This window comes from Bombina bombina, chromosome 4 (genome assembly GCF_027579735.1).
Source record: "Bombina bombina isolate aBomBom1 chromosome 4, aBomBom1.pri, whole genome shotgun sequence".
Lineage (NCBI taxonomy): Eukaryota > Metazoa > Chordata > Amphibia > Anura > Bombinatoridae > Bombina > Bombina bombina.
In genome coordinates this window covers 84,326,421-84,342,179 of record NC_069502.1, presented here as the reverse complement: position 1 = coordinate 84,342,179, position 15,759 = coordinate 84,326,421, and the positions used below count along the sequence as shown (strand labels likewise).

Sequence of the window (15,759 nt, the reverse complement as noted above, 5' to 3'; positions counted from 1 at the left end):
AAAACAGAGATATATAAAAATTAAATTTGAGGTTACTTTCATCAAAATATATAGCTTATTTTCCCCAAAAAGTTTTTTTTTGAGAAAGTTATTTTCTGTAGCTAGACTAAGTGTGTGTGTGTATATATATATATATATATATATATATATATATATATATATATATATATATATATATCAATATATCAATATATATATATATATATATATCAATCATGGGGAAATAAAAATGAAATGCACTTTAAATAATTTATGTTTAAAAAAAATAGCATTACAAAAAATGGTTTCATTTTGTATATAAAAAAATATGAATTTAAGTTACAAATAAAACAGATAAACAAATACAGCAGGGAAATGCCAGGGTTTACATTGCTGTAACTAAATGCACTATATCTCCTTACCCAGGAGATGATCTTGAAAGGGTAGGTTTCAAATTCTCAATAATAAAAAAGTTAAACCCAGGAATCTCCTGTTTTTAACTACAAAATTAAACAATGCCATCAACATAGGTGCTTGACATTTAATTTCTTGTTTAATAATGCTTGACTCCTTAGCTTAAAAGCATTACCAAGTGTTAAAGGTAATTTATCCAAACAATCAAACAGAAGTCATGTACCTTAAATGTTATGCAACAGGATATGTGGTATTTTTTTTGGAAGTGTAAGATATTTTAAAGAATAAAATAAAAAACAATATTTCTTACATTATAAATTGGTGTACCATCACGACTCCTTATAATCTCTCCTGCAGTTTCTATTTACTAATAACTGCACATAAACAATAGTGATTTGGTGAATCTGACACACGTGAAATGTGTTCAAAATTAGCTCTCAATACAAATGGTTTTCCCCAGAGATTTGTTTATGCATAAATCATTAATATGGCCTTAAATATAAAATCGATTTAAAGTCTGCTAATTCTCAAATTTCTACACCCTTTGTTTTCAAGTAAAAAAAAAATTATTAGTGGAAAAAGTAATATGCACCCTTATAATAATCTCACATTTATGGGACATATAAATATATATTTTTTTCTTAACTTAATTTGTTAATTAATGTGTGGTCAACCAGTCAGTCTGCTGATGTCAGTTCCCTGTAACTATACATAAGTCACAGGTTGAGATAATAAAACAAAACTAATTTTCCAACTTGCGTTTATGAATCTCTGCTACACATGCATTTGTTAAGGAAATAGAACAATCTTGCAAAAATCATGCAGGTGAGAAACATTACTAGTTCTCATACCCAGTTTCATCTGCATCCCTAGATAATCATTTACATTGCAACTGCATCACCACTTTGAAAAACTGGACTTTTCCACTTGAAAAAAATCTTAAAACAGCTAAACAGAATAGCTTGACATTTTTCTATGTTTGTAGTGATTTCAGATTTCTCCTTACATGCCAAATTGCAGCCAAATGTATTAATGCTGTTTGCAGAACTTACTCTGTCAATGCTATCACAGATTTACAGTCATAATGAACTGCTAAACATTAAAAATAAATAAGCTTTTGTAAGGTGTCATTAAAGAAAAACTGAAAGTAAACTAGATTGCACTAAAAACAGAGCAAATGTATGAAAAGGATACAGCTTAAAAAGAGCCACTGGGAAGAGAGGTAAATATATGTTTGTATACACAACACACACGCACAACCTGGTTGGTCATTAAACGTATAGGAACATATTCACATGTTGGAATGGGTTATATTTGCTTTCCAATTTTGTAATAAAATATTAAACTACATTCATTGGATTATCGTAAACATTCATCTACCACTGTAAACCACAAAACAAAAAACTAATGTATACAAAGCAAAGACACTGAACCAGACTAAATATGTTAGTATATTTTTAAATTTATTTGTGAGCATTAAAATGGTAGGAATATAAATAAAATAAACACCTCTAGATCTTACAACCAGATTGTGGAACTCTTGACATTACTTTCAAATATATAAAATGATCATGTACTTTCATGGGGTTTCAACTGCCATTTTGCACATTCTGTAGCCCTGCTTTCTTGTAGAAAGCATATAACACTGATCATTGTCCAGGCAGTCTGAAGGCTCTGTGAACGCAGATACATTATAACCGAAGCTGGCCACTCCCCCTAAGCTCTGTTACCAAACAATAAAAACCCCATCCCCAGAGAACATAATCCATACCCTCTGAGAACCCAGTTCCTATTTAATATGACAAAATAGGAACTCATAAAGTGTCCAATAGAACATTAGGCAGGCAGTGAAACCGTGAAATGGCACAAGCATTAATACTTACCAAAGGTAAACATATCCTAGCATAGAGAAATACTTTCAAAGCACATCTTAGTGTGAAGGTCATTCTTCAAAATGAGAACAGTAAAGAATGGGTAAGTTAAAAAAAGTAAAACTAATTAAAATCTACACAAACCCAAAGTAAGTAAAAATGCAATCACTCACGTGCTGAACTTAAAAGAAAGCCAAAGCATCAATGATAGGTGGGGTATGTTAAGGTTTAACATCTTATTTTCTAATATTAAATATCACAGGTTGGGAAATATTGTAATAAAGTCTTTATTTTTTGTCTGAGAAATGGGTGGTAGTTATAACAAATTTCTACATTTACCCTTTATGATAAATACTACATAAAGACACAGCCATAGTAAAGTAAAAGTACCTTAAGATCATTCTAGCTGAAAATATATTGGGTTATTTTGGCATTCGGTTTTCAAAAATTCGACCATCTATTTTATATTATTTAAAAATAAAAATTTCGGTAGCCATAATAGTTGACACGGCCCAGGCTCTGATCTTGGAGCACATGAAGAAGTTGATTCATGAAGAACATGCACTCTGTGCATGGGCTGGACTATCAATGAAGTTGCTGCACAAGTCAGCTTCTACATAGGCTGAATGATTAGGCCTTAAAAGCATTCATGTGACAATCCTGAAATAAAGTAAATATAGGAAGAAACCAAATATAATAAAAGCCTTTTCTTAAAATTTCTGAAAATGTGACTTATTCACATTTAAACTAACATTTCTATAGTGAATATAGAAAAAAAACAATAATTAATGTATTTTACCTGCACAAATGCCTAAATAAGAATTGGAAATTACAACTCACTAACATCTTTAAAACAATATTTCAACATATTTTAACATAGCTATATTTTATTTGAGCATATTAGTACTGTATATATTCAACACGGAGCTAAAAGCACCTAAATTATCAAATGACAAACCAAATTAAGAGAAAATAAACTAATTATTTTTTTTTTTTAATTTCACAAATATTAAGGCACCAAAACTTGGCTGTTTTAAAATATATACAAACAAACCCAAAGACTAAATCGATACACAAAGAATGAAACAAAAAAAAAATCTATATACATAAGTATTTATTTAAATATATAAAATTAAAATATTTGATTTAGAAAATATATTTGCAAAAAAGCTACAGCATTTATTTTTTTATGTACAGGAACAAATAATAAAAATGATAGAAGAGTTGTTTTAAGAACTTTATGACAAAAGAAAACTTATTTCTAACTGAAGAAATATGTTGGGGTTACTTAACAGTTTCACATATGTACATGCATATTTTTGATTTTAATAAGACGCATTATTCGAAATAAATTAAAATCTAATTTCATAAAATACGCTTAAATAAGAATATTATATTTGCACAGATTACAAGCACTTTGGCTAAGTTGTCTGTAGAAGGAAATTTGTAATTTCCCAGTTGTGAAATTGTATTCACATTTCTCAAAACGATTTGGTTTAGCAGGAGACCTAATTCGTATTAAGTCCACTGCTCCTAGGAAATTATTAAACATTTGCTTGACAATGTATTTTTTTTTGCATGTTTAAAAAATATGTCTATACAGCTAAGATAAATACAATTTTCCAAATGGTACAATCGAATTAGATCCCCAAAAAACATAAATTATGACTTACCAGATAATTTCCTTTCCTTCAATACAGGGAGACTCCACAGCTGCATTCATTACTTGTGAGAATACAGAACCTGGCCACCAGGAGGAGTCAAAGACACCCCAGCCAAAGGCTCAAATACAGCCACACCTCCCTCATCCCCCAGTCATTCTGCAGAGGGAGCAAGGAACAGTAGTAGAAATACCAGAGTGAAAAAAGGTGCCAGAAGAAAAATAATTTTAAATTTAGGGCTGTCCACTGGAGAGCATGGACGGAAGCTGTGGACTCTCCCAGTATCGAAGGAAAGGAATGTATCTGGTAAGTCATTATTTATGTTTTCCTTCTAAATACAGGGAGAGTCCACAGCTTCATTCATTACTTGTGGGAAAATTATACCCAAGCTACAGAGTACACCAAATGGTAACAGGAGGGTACAAATAAGAGGAGGCCCAACCTGAGGGCACCACAACCTGCAAGAAAACTAAACTCCCGAAGGCTTCCTTGATAGAAGCACCATGATTATGTGGAGGACCAAGCAGCTGCCCAACAACCAGAACCATAGGGACCACGTGTCAGAGACCAAAAAAATTTCACTGCACTCGAACCGAGCCATAGACCTCTGAAGAGGTTTGTGTCCCGCTGTCTCCTAGAGCCAGAGAAAAAACACTCCTCCACTAACAAGGAGGAAGATAGTCAGCTTCCAAAATCTTGCACCCCCTAGATGTGAACAACAAAGTAAAAATTGACTACTCTGATGAAGTTTGACAGAACCTTAAGGAAGATTCCCCAAAAAGGGAGAACCTCTTCCCATTTGGACAATGGTATGACCATCTTAGGGAGAAAAACTCGGATAGTCCTAATAAAGGAAAGACCACAAACAAGAAGAACGTGTTGCAAATTGCAACACAGGAACCTATGACACGTAGAAAAAACAATCTACAGACGAAATAGGTCCTTGAATAAGATTCAAAGAACACCTCCAGAACAGGTACAAAAGAACCCCGATGTAACTCCTGAAGGGAGAACCAACCCCAAATGGAGCAAGGAATAGACTTGCATGCCCCGCCGCAGGCAGTGCCCTAGCACACACAACTGATACCCGGAAGATCATCAATCTCCAGAACACAAATGGCTAGCAAAACCTGCTTGCAAAAAAGCATACAGAGAAAGGAACCACAGATGGAACCATCTGAAAACTCTGCATGCCAAACAGCTATGTCAACCACAGAATATACTGGCAAGTTACCCCTTCAAACAAGAACTAGCTAGACAAGCCCTTCTCCAGCTCATTCTAGAGGAGAAGAAGAGAGCTACAGGATCCGGAAGAGAGACCAGCCAAGCTAGCTCTCCCGACAAAAGGAGAGGGAGTCCTCCAGGCCTAAAGTAGGCGATGAGGAACTGAAGGAAAGTACTGAACCCTTCAGAAGAATACCTTTCCTCAACTAAGTCCCAGCGATCCCTTGCAATTCACCCCGGTAGATCCCTGCAACAAGGGAACTCTCAAGACAGCGAGCCTCTAACCCGTGATTACGAACCCACGGACAAAAATGGAGCAACCATCTCACAGATGCCCATTCCAGATAGGATCGAGCCATCGTCAAAAAAGAGTGGCATGGCCAAAAAGAGAAAGGTTAAAATAGACCTCCCCAAAAGGAAGAAAACTGCCACAGCAGAATTTAAAATGCCAAGCCGACAGCTTGTTAGGCCTGGAAAAAATCCCTTTGGCCCCATGTCCTACGGACCTCAACTGAGAACTCTAACTGCAGTCTCAGACATACATTTAAAAGCTTCTGGATAGATAGATCAAACGGATGATCTTAAGGAACATCCATTCCGGAAGAGCCCGCTCAGATAATGGATTACTGTCGAGAGTCATAGTGGGCCTTCGCCCACCATCAAATCGAGACCCTCCCATATATGCAGGAGAAACTCACTTAACTCAGAAAATAAATCACTCACCAAGAGGTCCCAACTGGCATGTATCCAGAAGACCAGACCTCAGAGCCAAATGCTCGACTGAACACCCCTCAAGGATGACTGGAAGGAAAATCCTGAATCACATACCCCAGAAACCACTCTCTCAATGGTGACAGGGAAGAGACCAAGACAAAACTGCCCTGGGGGACTAGTAAAAAAAAAGTCCCCAACACCGAAAGAGCTGCACTGAACACTGGAAAACAAGTCGCCAATCTGTAAACCACAAAGAGTCTAGGCAGAGTCAAGAACCCAAGCCATGTCGAAGACTCGGCCTGGGCTGAATTCACACAGCGCCAGGTAGGACCTGAAGATGAATTGGGGGGCAGAACCCGATGAAGGGAATTTAACTTCATAAGCTCTAAAGCGAAGAGGCTTCCTGTCTGAAAGACCAAACCGCATCCAAAGGATCCAACCTGGCGACAACCCCAGAACTCCGGTTTAGGTTCACCTCTGAGAATGGGACCGGTTGGAAGCAAATCCCAAAAGCTCTAATAGAAGACGCTGGAAAAACCATAAACACCAAGACTCAGGAGCTGCTGTAACACCTGGAATAAGCTACTGTTACATTAAACCCCAGATCCAAAAACTGAGGACCGAAGCGAGGTTCCGGAAGAAAAACGGTCCCTAAGAACCAGACCTGCTTAAACAAGCATGATTTTAAATGAACATCCAGCGACAGACACTGGATTCCACCTTCTAGTTCCATAGAGGAAACACCAGACTACACAGGACCAATTTTGGACACGAAAGATAACCTTTCTAAATCCAGGCGATCAAAAAGACTCTGCTTAAAGATCATCGAACCCATAAGGATGAGAAACCCCTCCCCTAATTGGGCCGTTCACCCACAGTGTTGAAACTGCAAAGAGTACTGGGACAAGACTCCAAAAGTCTCCTGGTCCAGAAAAAACGGAATGAAAAGCTCAACTCCAGCCTCTAGGACCCCCGGACCCATATGATCCAGCATCAAGTGCCCATCCAGAAGAACCGAAGACAGGTCCTGCCTGTCTTTCGGTATATAAGGGCCCACTTTGCCCGGACCAGAATAATTAGAAAAGGCTCATTTTCTATATTAGAAAGAAATAACAGACTGAACTATTACCCAAAACAGGTCCTGCCCATCATCAAGGGTACGACAAGTCTGTCATGACTAACAAAAAACTTAAGTTCCAGCAGTGCTAGGAACTAAAAATAAACAAATATAAAAAGCTCTGAGGCTTAAACTTTCATATCTATAAAATTGAGGGAACATCACCCCGACCAGAGATTTAGAAGCATCCATCGGAAGGCATCCATCTCGACCATCAAAGTCCATATAACCAGAACAATCCAAGAGAAGAACCTCCAAAAAAAGTTTCCGCAAGAACCCTGAGCTCCTTAACAAAAACTATCCAAGACGGATTAGAAAAGAAAAATGGTCAAACGCACCAAAAAGAATTCAAAGGGGTGTGCAACGAACAGGTCCTGCTGTGTACAACACAACCCCCCCTCCATGAAGCTCGGGACTAGGATTCTATAACTATATACATAGAGACAATAAAGGGAGAAGATCCAACCCTCTCCACTCATCTAATCAAGATTGTTAACATAGAGAACTGAGATCCACCTCACGGATCAGGACTGGGAACCTCTAACATCGCCAAAATCTCTCTCAGGAGTAAACGTAGGTGTGCCACTCCAAGTCTAAAAGCCAAATCCTACTCTGTCGGAGGAATCAATTCAGGCGATTCCGACCCCGGAGGATCTACCTCTGAAGCCTCAGATGGAACCGCACCTCCAGATGACAGATCTGGCACAATCGTCATTTTACACGACGGCCCATGTGTAGGAGAGCACAGATTAACCCTTCGCTTCGTAGGCGGAAGAGGCAAACTCGCTAAAGCCATAGAGATGGCCATGCAAAAACCCACAGTAACCTCCGGTGGAAATTTTTTCCCTTAGACGAAGGAGTATTGGCACTTAGGAGAACTGCATGTGTAGGATAAGAATCTAGGGTAAGTCTCACGGGACAAGGAATCCTCAGAGGTAGACGGCTCAGTGGTCTCTAACATCTCAACATTGTTAGAAGAGAACACCCTATAGCGGCATACAGAACATAATTGAGCAGGCTGATCTACCCGGTCCTCCTCAAAACATACACAGGTATTAAAATCTGTATCAGAGGAATCCTCTAGAATATCAGACACCTCCATAATTTCAATTAAAAGTTTAAGACAAAAGGGCAAACTGGCACCTACACACCCAATGGCTGAAGCACTCACCACCTCCTATGAGCCAGACAGGTAGAGAAAATAACTCTTTTCCGCAGCCACTCGGTCAGGAAACGGAAATGGAAAACAAGACATGACTACACCCAGTCACATGGTGCCTCATGCAGGGCCGCACCTGCTAGAAAAAGCACGCCAGCTTAATAAAACTGTGCAGCTCTGTAACCTGTATGTTCCGTATCAGCCAAGAGCCTAAAATGTCTCCTTACACATACGCAGATAAAATCACATAACAAACATAATTAAAAACACCCAACTGTACAGCAATCCCCCTCAGGAGATATTAACCTTTGATTCCATAAAGATAAACGAGTCACCTTCTATCGTTAACATGAGTGTATAAAATGAAAATATCTTACCGGAATCCAATCCATGCAACAGCAACACGGTTCTTCAAGTTTGACAGATAGTAGCAGCGCCTCTGACATGAACTTGAGTGAAGAAAGCAAGCAGCGAAACGCGTCAACACTGATTGCTTATAGGAGCTGTTAATCTGATTCTGGATGGATTTGCAGAAAGACTCTCCCTGCATTTCCAGACTTTCATCAATGCTCTCACTGAGAGGCTGACAAGACTATTTAAAACTCCAGTTCCATCCCGAAGGGCAGGTACCCCTCATAAGGAACTACTTCGAAAAAACTTCTGACACTTCTCTACCAACCTCCTGTGACGAAAGGCAAAGAATTACTGGGGGATGAGGGAGGTGGGGGAGGTATTTGAGCCTTTTGGCTGGGGTGTCTTTGCCTCCTCCTGGCGGCCAGGTTATGTATTCCCACAAGTAATGAATGCAGCTGTGGACTCTCCCTGTATTGAGAAGGAAAAGTAAATTAACAGCTATTTGCATTATTACTAAAAGCTTAGCCTCCCAAAAATGTAATAAAGGGAAAGAAAAAAGATCAGAAAAGCAATATAGTGAAAATAAAAAAAAATGTAAGGGAAAGTATTATACATTGAAAATGATAAAATATTTTAACAATTTTGAGAGCAAGTATAAAAGCAATAATAAATAATACCTGCTTCCTTTTGACATGCTGAACCCCTCCCCCCCCTCTAAAAAAGCTGCCGGGTATTCTTGCCATCACTGTTTAACAACATAAATACAACGTTACACAGATACTCCAAAGTTTTCCTGATCGATCTAACGAGTTATATGGCTCTCATGTTCACTAAAACAGATATGATACACACAATTTAGAGCGCAAAATACACAGACTGCACATTGGTCAATTTTTACCACACTACATTAAAGGGATATGAGATTGTAATATGAAAATTTAGAGCGCAAAATACACAGACTGCACATTGGTCAATTCTTACCACACTACATTAAAGGGATATGAGATTGTAATATGAAAGGTTTAATTATGTGTAGTTAAAAAAAAAAAAAAAAAAGCTTTGCAACATACTTTCATTATTTTGTCTCCTTTTCCTGTAATTTAAGTCTGAAAATTGTTGGTTTTCTAAATGCCCCTGAGTTTCTATAAAGTAATGGGCACTGTCATGTTTGAACTTGAGTTTTCCCATTATCGTAGAACACTTAGGGACAGATATAACAGCAATAAAATAGACTATTCAAACATGGCTGTGTGGTCTTCCTTGATAACACAAACTATTTTATTGCCTGGTTTATATATATTCCCCTAATTGTTCTCAGCAGAAGAGATAAAAAATAAATAAAAGAAAACTAGATCAATCTTGGTGGCGCCCATTTACTTTAGAGAAATGAAAATCTTACATTTATATCTTCAATATTTAAACAACTAATATAATTGTAAAAATACATCTACATATTATTCTAAGGCTATTCTTTGCTTTGATACATCATTATGTGTAGCATGTATTTATTGTTTAATATCATTGTAATGTTGTCATACATTTGGATGTTCCCTTTAATAGGTTATAATATATAGTTATTTCATATTTACCATAAGCTGTATAAATGTTTTAATTAGCTTCTGAAGCTAGAAAACCAACATGACCTTTTAGACCATCAATGTGCTTATTCTTCTATGACATTACAACAGATTTAAAGAGAGTTCAGATGTGAATGTGATAAGATTTCAAAGTCAATCAAAGGTTATTTCTGGGGAAAACATAAAAAAAACAACGCTGAAAGGGAAAATCCTTTTAATTCTTTAATTATAAGGATTCTGTTAAAGGACCAGTAAATAAATAGATTTGCATAATCAACATATGCATGATAAAAAGACAATGCAATAGCACTTAGTCTTAATTTCTAGCGAGAAGTAGATTTTTTTCTGACAATTTTTAGTTATGCCTATTTCCACTCCTCCTGTCACATGTTAGATCCATTAACCAATCACAAATGCATATATCCAAATTTGTGAATTCTTGCACATGCTCAGTAGGAGTTGGTGACTCAAAAAGTGTAAATATAAAAGGACTCTGCATATTTTGTCAATGGAAGTATATAGGAAACTTGTTTAAAATTGTTGCTCTATCATAAAAGTTTAATTTTGACTTGCGTGTCCCTTTAACAAAATTCAAAAGGACAACCTAAACTGTTAATCATGGTACTAATTTCCTTTTCATGAAAGGTTACAAAGTACCACAAATCTTTAGGCGTTAATTTAACACTAACAAGATCATAATGCTTCTATAGTGCCTCTTAAAAAAGTCACAGTAGAAACAAAACACACACAAAATACAAACAAACCATGGAACATTTAGAAGCAACCTTCAAGAGACAGATACTATAACAGTGCTTATAAAATTGGGATACGGTAACCCCCCCCCCCCCCAAAAAAACCCCCAACCTATAAATAAGGATACATGGTTTGTAACCACTCATCTAACAAAGACACAAACTGTAGATGCCTAATACATTTATAGTCCAGAGTTCAATCAAAGATCTTAAAGTCCAACACATATTTGACAGCCAGGATAAACTAATAATATAATCGTCTTGAGGAAACCTAAACTAGTTACAACTTATTACTTAAAGGGACACTAAACCCAAATTTTTTCTTTCGTGATTCAGATAGAGCATAACATTTTAAGCAACTTTCTAATTTACTCCTATTATCAAATTTTCTTCATTCTCTTGCTATCTTTATTTGAAATGAAAGAATGTAAGTTTAGATGCCGGCCCATTTTTGGTAAACAACCTGGGCTGTCCTTGCTGATTGGTGGATAAATTCATCCACCAATAAAAAAGTTCTGAACCAAAAAAAAAAAAGTTTCTTTTTCAAATAAAGATAGCAAGAGAACGAAGAAAAAGTGATAATAGGAGTAAAAAAGAAAGTTGCTTAAAACTGCATGCACTATCTGAATCATGAAAGAAAAAATTTGGGTTCAGTGTCCCTTTAATTATAAAAACCTTATTTTCTTACTTTCAATAACATGATGAATTCAGTTGCTAATTTGTATATGTTAAAGAGGTGAAAGTGCATTCGGTGAAATCATAGCAACGCTCCAAGTCCAGCTACAGAAGCACAAAGCGGGAAACACATTGTATCCACAACATTTATGATGGCTAACAGGGTTAAAGATATCTTACGTATACGGATACCATACTGACTGGCCAGTGGATTAATAGGAGTATTTTTATTCTTGTTAGAGATGCTTTATCCTACAGTAAGTAGACATTTTTAAAGCCTTACATACAGTATCACAGGCCAGTAAGTGTGTTAGCTCATAGAATCCAGGAGTTAAATACAGATACCTGAACATACCCGAGATTGTTATTTTTTGTTTATTATGGCCCTACTGTAACTATATTGTGTATTTTACCAAGACCTTTGTGACAACTAATTTGGGAATTTATTTGTACACTGTTCAGGTGGAATATACAAAACTTTAGTCTGAAAAGACAAAGTAATCTAAATGGGGAAATAATAATGAAAATGTGTAATTAGTGGTTTTTATGGTATAATAAATATATTATTATAATTACATTTTTTTTTTTATCTCCTGTATTGTGGGAAAATGTGCTGGTGCTTAACTGCTGGCGAGATGGGTTACAATCATGCAGTTCAACCATCAAGACTGCCATTTCAAGTCCAGGGACACCAAACCCTAACTACATATAGTTACCTAGTAAAAACTGATATGTTCTGAAAATTACTTGAAAACAATAGGGATACTAAATTGAAAAAAAAAGCAAAAAAAAAAAGCTTGCAAACGTTCCCTTACACACGTCTGGTTCTGTAACGGTACCATGAGACATGCCTATTCTTTCAATTCACTGGAAGATAAATAGGCTACCAATATTGTTTTTCCCTTCTAAAAATATAGTATTATATTAAAGTATTTCTGCCACTTTAAATAACAAACCCTGTGTAAAGAAAATTGAAATCCTGGTTCATTACGGATTTTATCCTGACAATTTTGATAACCAGACGGAAGACCAAAAGGACTCAAGTACGAAAAACACAGAGAGACACCACACTTACGGTTGAGATAATTAGCATGTGAGGAAGATGCCTCTCTTAGCTTGTGATTACGTAAAATATATTACGTGTTTTAACTAAACAAGACCACAGCGTGCTACAAGGATTAATGTCATAGGATAGTCAATAATAAGGAGCGTTGTATAAAAAGCTAATTGGCCAATAAATACTTTCGGAACAGCTTACAGTTTAATGAGAGGCCATCCCAAATGTTTTTTAAAAAAAATGCTAGTCCCAGATTCCACTGTATATGTCTTAGACCACTGGTTTTCAAACCTGTCCTTAGGCCTCCCCAACAGGCTAGGTTTTTAGGATTTCCTTAGGTGAGAGCAGGTAAAATAACCATGGTTACTAATCAGCTGATTATTTCACCTGTGCTCTAGTTGGAATATCCTAAAATGTGGGCTGTTAGGGAGGTCTGATGACAGGCTTGAAAAACAGTGTCTTAGACAGATGTCCATATTTCAGACATAACTGTATATGTTAAAGAAGATAAAGAGGTATACTAGCTGTACTAACTAAACAGGATGCATGGAATGTTTATTTGAACTAAAATTTGATCCAGATATATAGGTTAATGACTCTAACTATACAGTACAGTACCACAGTGATTGACACCTTTTTAGGAAACTTTGGAGCCAGTTACATGTTTTTAGTATCCAGCCTAAGGTTTTTGTAGCTAGATATAATCTAAAAAGGAACTTGAGTAAGATGTGGCACCCAGGATTTGTCAAGCCTGCCCGTTTCTTTATGAATTGAAGAAACAATATCACAGTACTCTGGAATGCAAAGTACTTCTGCTCTATATGCATTATCTACCGCATAGAATGATTTTAAAAACAAAATTAAAACAAATACGTACATTTTTTCAAAATGTAGTATTCAATTAAACACACATATAAAATAAGGTATATTAGTGCTGCTATACAAATCATTATACACTGTATGAAAGATATGATATATACAACAAGGAAACTGATCACAAGCACATTGCGTATTTTGCTAAATATGCATGAATTGTAGATTCACTTTCTTAGTAAATGCCATGCCCTTCAAGATGAATGTTCACACCGCTTCACTTATTAATGGGATGTGATACTTAAATTATTTCTGTTCTATCTAAAAGAAAGCATTTCACTAATGTATTACAGAGGTTTTCTTTATGAAAAATGGATATTTCCTGTGCTGAATAAACCAGTAGAGTCCCAGGATTCAATCAAACACTTTGTTCCACCTTAAATTCAGATTTTACTTAACCCTTTTTTGAGTAGAAAATATTTTAATATGTTTTTATCTGCTGCGCTTTTGTATACATGAAAGAAAAAAATTAATACTATGTCCCTTTAAATATGACCATATCCTAATTATTAGCACATGTACCCTTATTAAACAAACTAACAACCAAATACATCTGGGCTGAATTTTATTCCTCAGTCTAAATTACCAAACAGACTAACCACAATGTTGTTTGATAGCTCACTTTACTCACACCAAATTATTATTACCGATTATTAGTATTTTTTGTCCCAATCTGATAAATATAATTTCTATGCAACATTTTGAGAAAAAAAATATATCTGAAAGCAAATTAATTATAAATGGGGATGATTTCAGTAATGTCATGTCCAAGTTAATATGTGCACACACTGTTTAACACTGTGAATTGCTAATGTGTACTACAAGTGTTAAGGATCTGAGCTAACAGGGCCATAACAGTTAAAAAAAAAAAAAAAAAAAAAATATCTAATTCAAGAGAGCTAGACTTTTGACCCGAGACAATTATGTGTTTAACCCCCACAAAGGGAAGTGTTGCTTGGTACCTGTGGAGCATTGCTGGTTCCGAGCAGAAACCACCGCTGATCCAATCAGTCACGCTAGTTGCACATCTGATTTGTGCGTCAATTTCAGCTTGGGACCAGCAGTGCTCCGCGGGTCCTGAGTTGCACTTTTACTGCATGCTTAACCTTATGCAGGGTTAAACTGACAAAAGTCTAGGGTTGATAATCTTAAAATTACATGCTCTAACATATTAGAGCATATAATATCTCAACTATTATCAACCTTTATGCCAAATAGTCTTTATAAATCACTGGATATGTTAGTGAGTCTTAAAAACCACAAAAGAAATGTATAAGCAAGATCTGTCTAGCTATATATTTTCATCTAGAGCATGAATACAACCTACCATAAATAAAACGGTTATTCTATTAAATGAAGCACTGGAATATAAACTGGCTTCTGTTTACCGGTCAAAATATGTTTTTCTCTCTCTTTAATTAAAGGTGAATCCACAAAATAACTGTGTGTGTTTATAGGTTTTAGTGTTGACCTACTTCAAGTTGACATTCTGCGTATCATTTTTTAAGTTTTAAAGCAGACAGGATCATATTTAGAAAATGTATAATAAAGGCCTCGACTCCAGACTTTATAATTCTATTAACATCTTGTTACAGTTAAATTAAGTCTTCCACACCAGAGCGAATAATCTTTACAAAACCATCCTCTAGGGCTTAAAGGTCAAAAGAGCATTAGATCAAGCCAAATGGGTAAACTTTTAAAATATATCAGGGAGTGACATAATAAAACTGTTCTGCAAAACCCTGTTGAGTAGAATGGAGTGTATGGAAGTGCGGAAAACGTAAAAAAAAAAGTGTACTAAAGTGGGTTGGCCAGCACCGCTGAAAGAATAAGGCACAGGCTGAATGTCTCTTGAAGCACTGCACCTTCCCGTCCAACAATCCACACATGAAAATCTATCAGAGAAGAAATTCTTTGACAACATATAACAGTGAGAGAATACAGTGTATAACAAAAACCCTATTACCATCTGATAATGAGCCATGATGTGTGCATAAGTGCTTTAGCCATCTTGGAGGGCGAAATGTTATAGAACCTTCAAGATGGACACTGTGTATGAAGCTGATGCACATCATGCAGACCTATAATTTAACAATGAAATGGGCTATCAGCTTGTATGACTGGCCACATTTAAATTAGCATTAAACATAGTGCCCTTTGGTTGCTAATAAAGACTTCAGTCCCATAACAGATCAGTCCGCCAAAATTCCGACCATTGGGGCTTAGGTGGTTTGCAAACATTACAAAACATGGCTGGAGTGGATAATATGTAGAGAGCATCAGGACAATTTAGGGGATCCTCATAAAACAAAAAGGTGACGATCTCTATATC

At 36.2% G+C, this 15,759-nt stretch overlaps 1 long non-coding RNA gene across 1 annotated transcript; it reads right to left on the bottom strand.

The window, feature by feature from the left end:
- Window positions 1–644: 644 nt before the first annotated feature.
- LOC128655928 (uncharacterized) lies at window positions 645–8,850 on the bottom strand. Its single transcript, XR_008401939.1, has 2 exons — window positions 4,293–8,850; window positions 645–4,191 (listed from the first exon to the last, which is right to left on the bottom strand). It is a non-coding gene; the product is annotated as an uncharacterized LOC128655928 (long non-coding RNA).
- Between the last annotated feature and the right edge of the window lie 6,909 nt (window positions 8,851–15,759).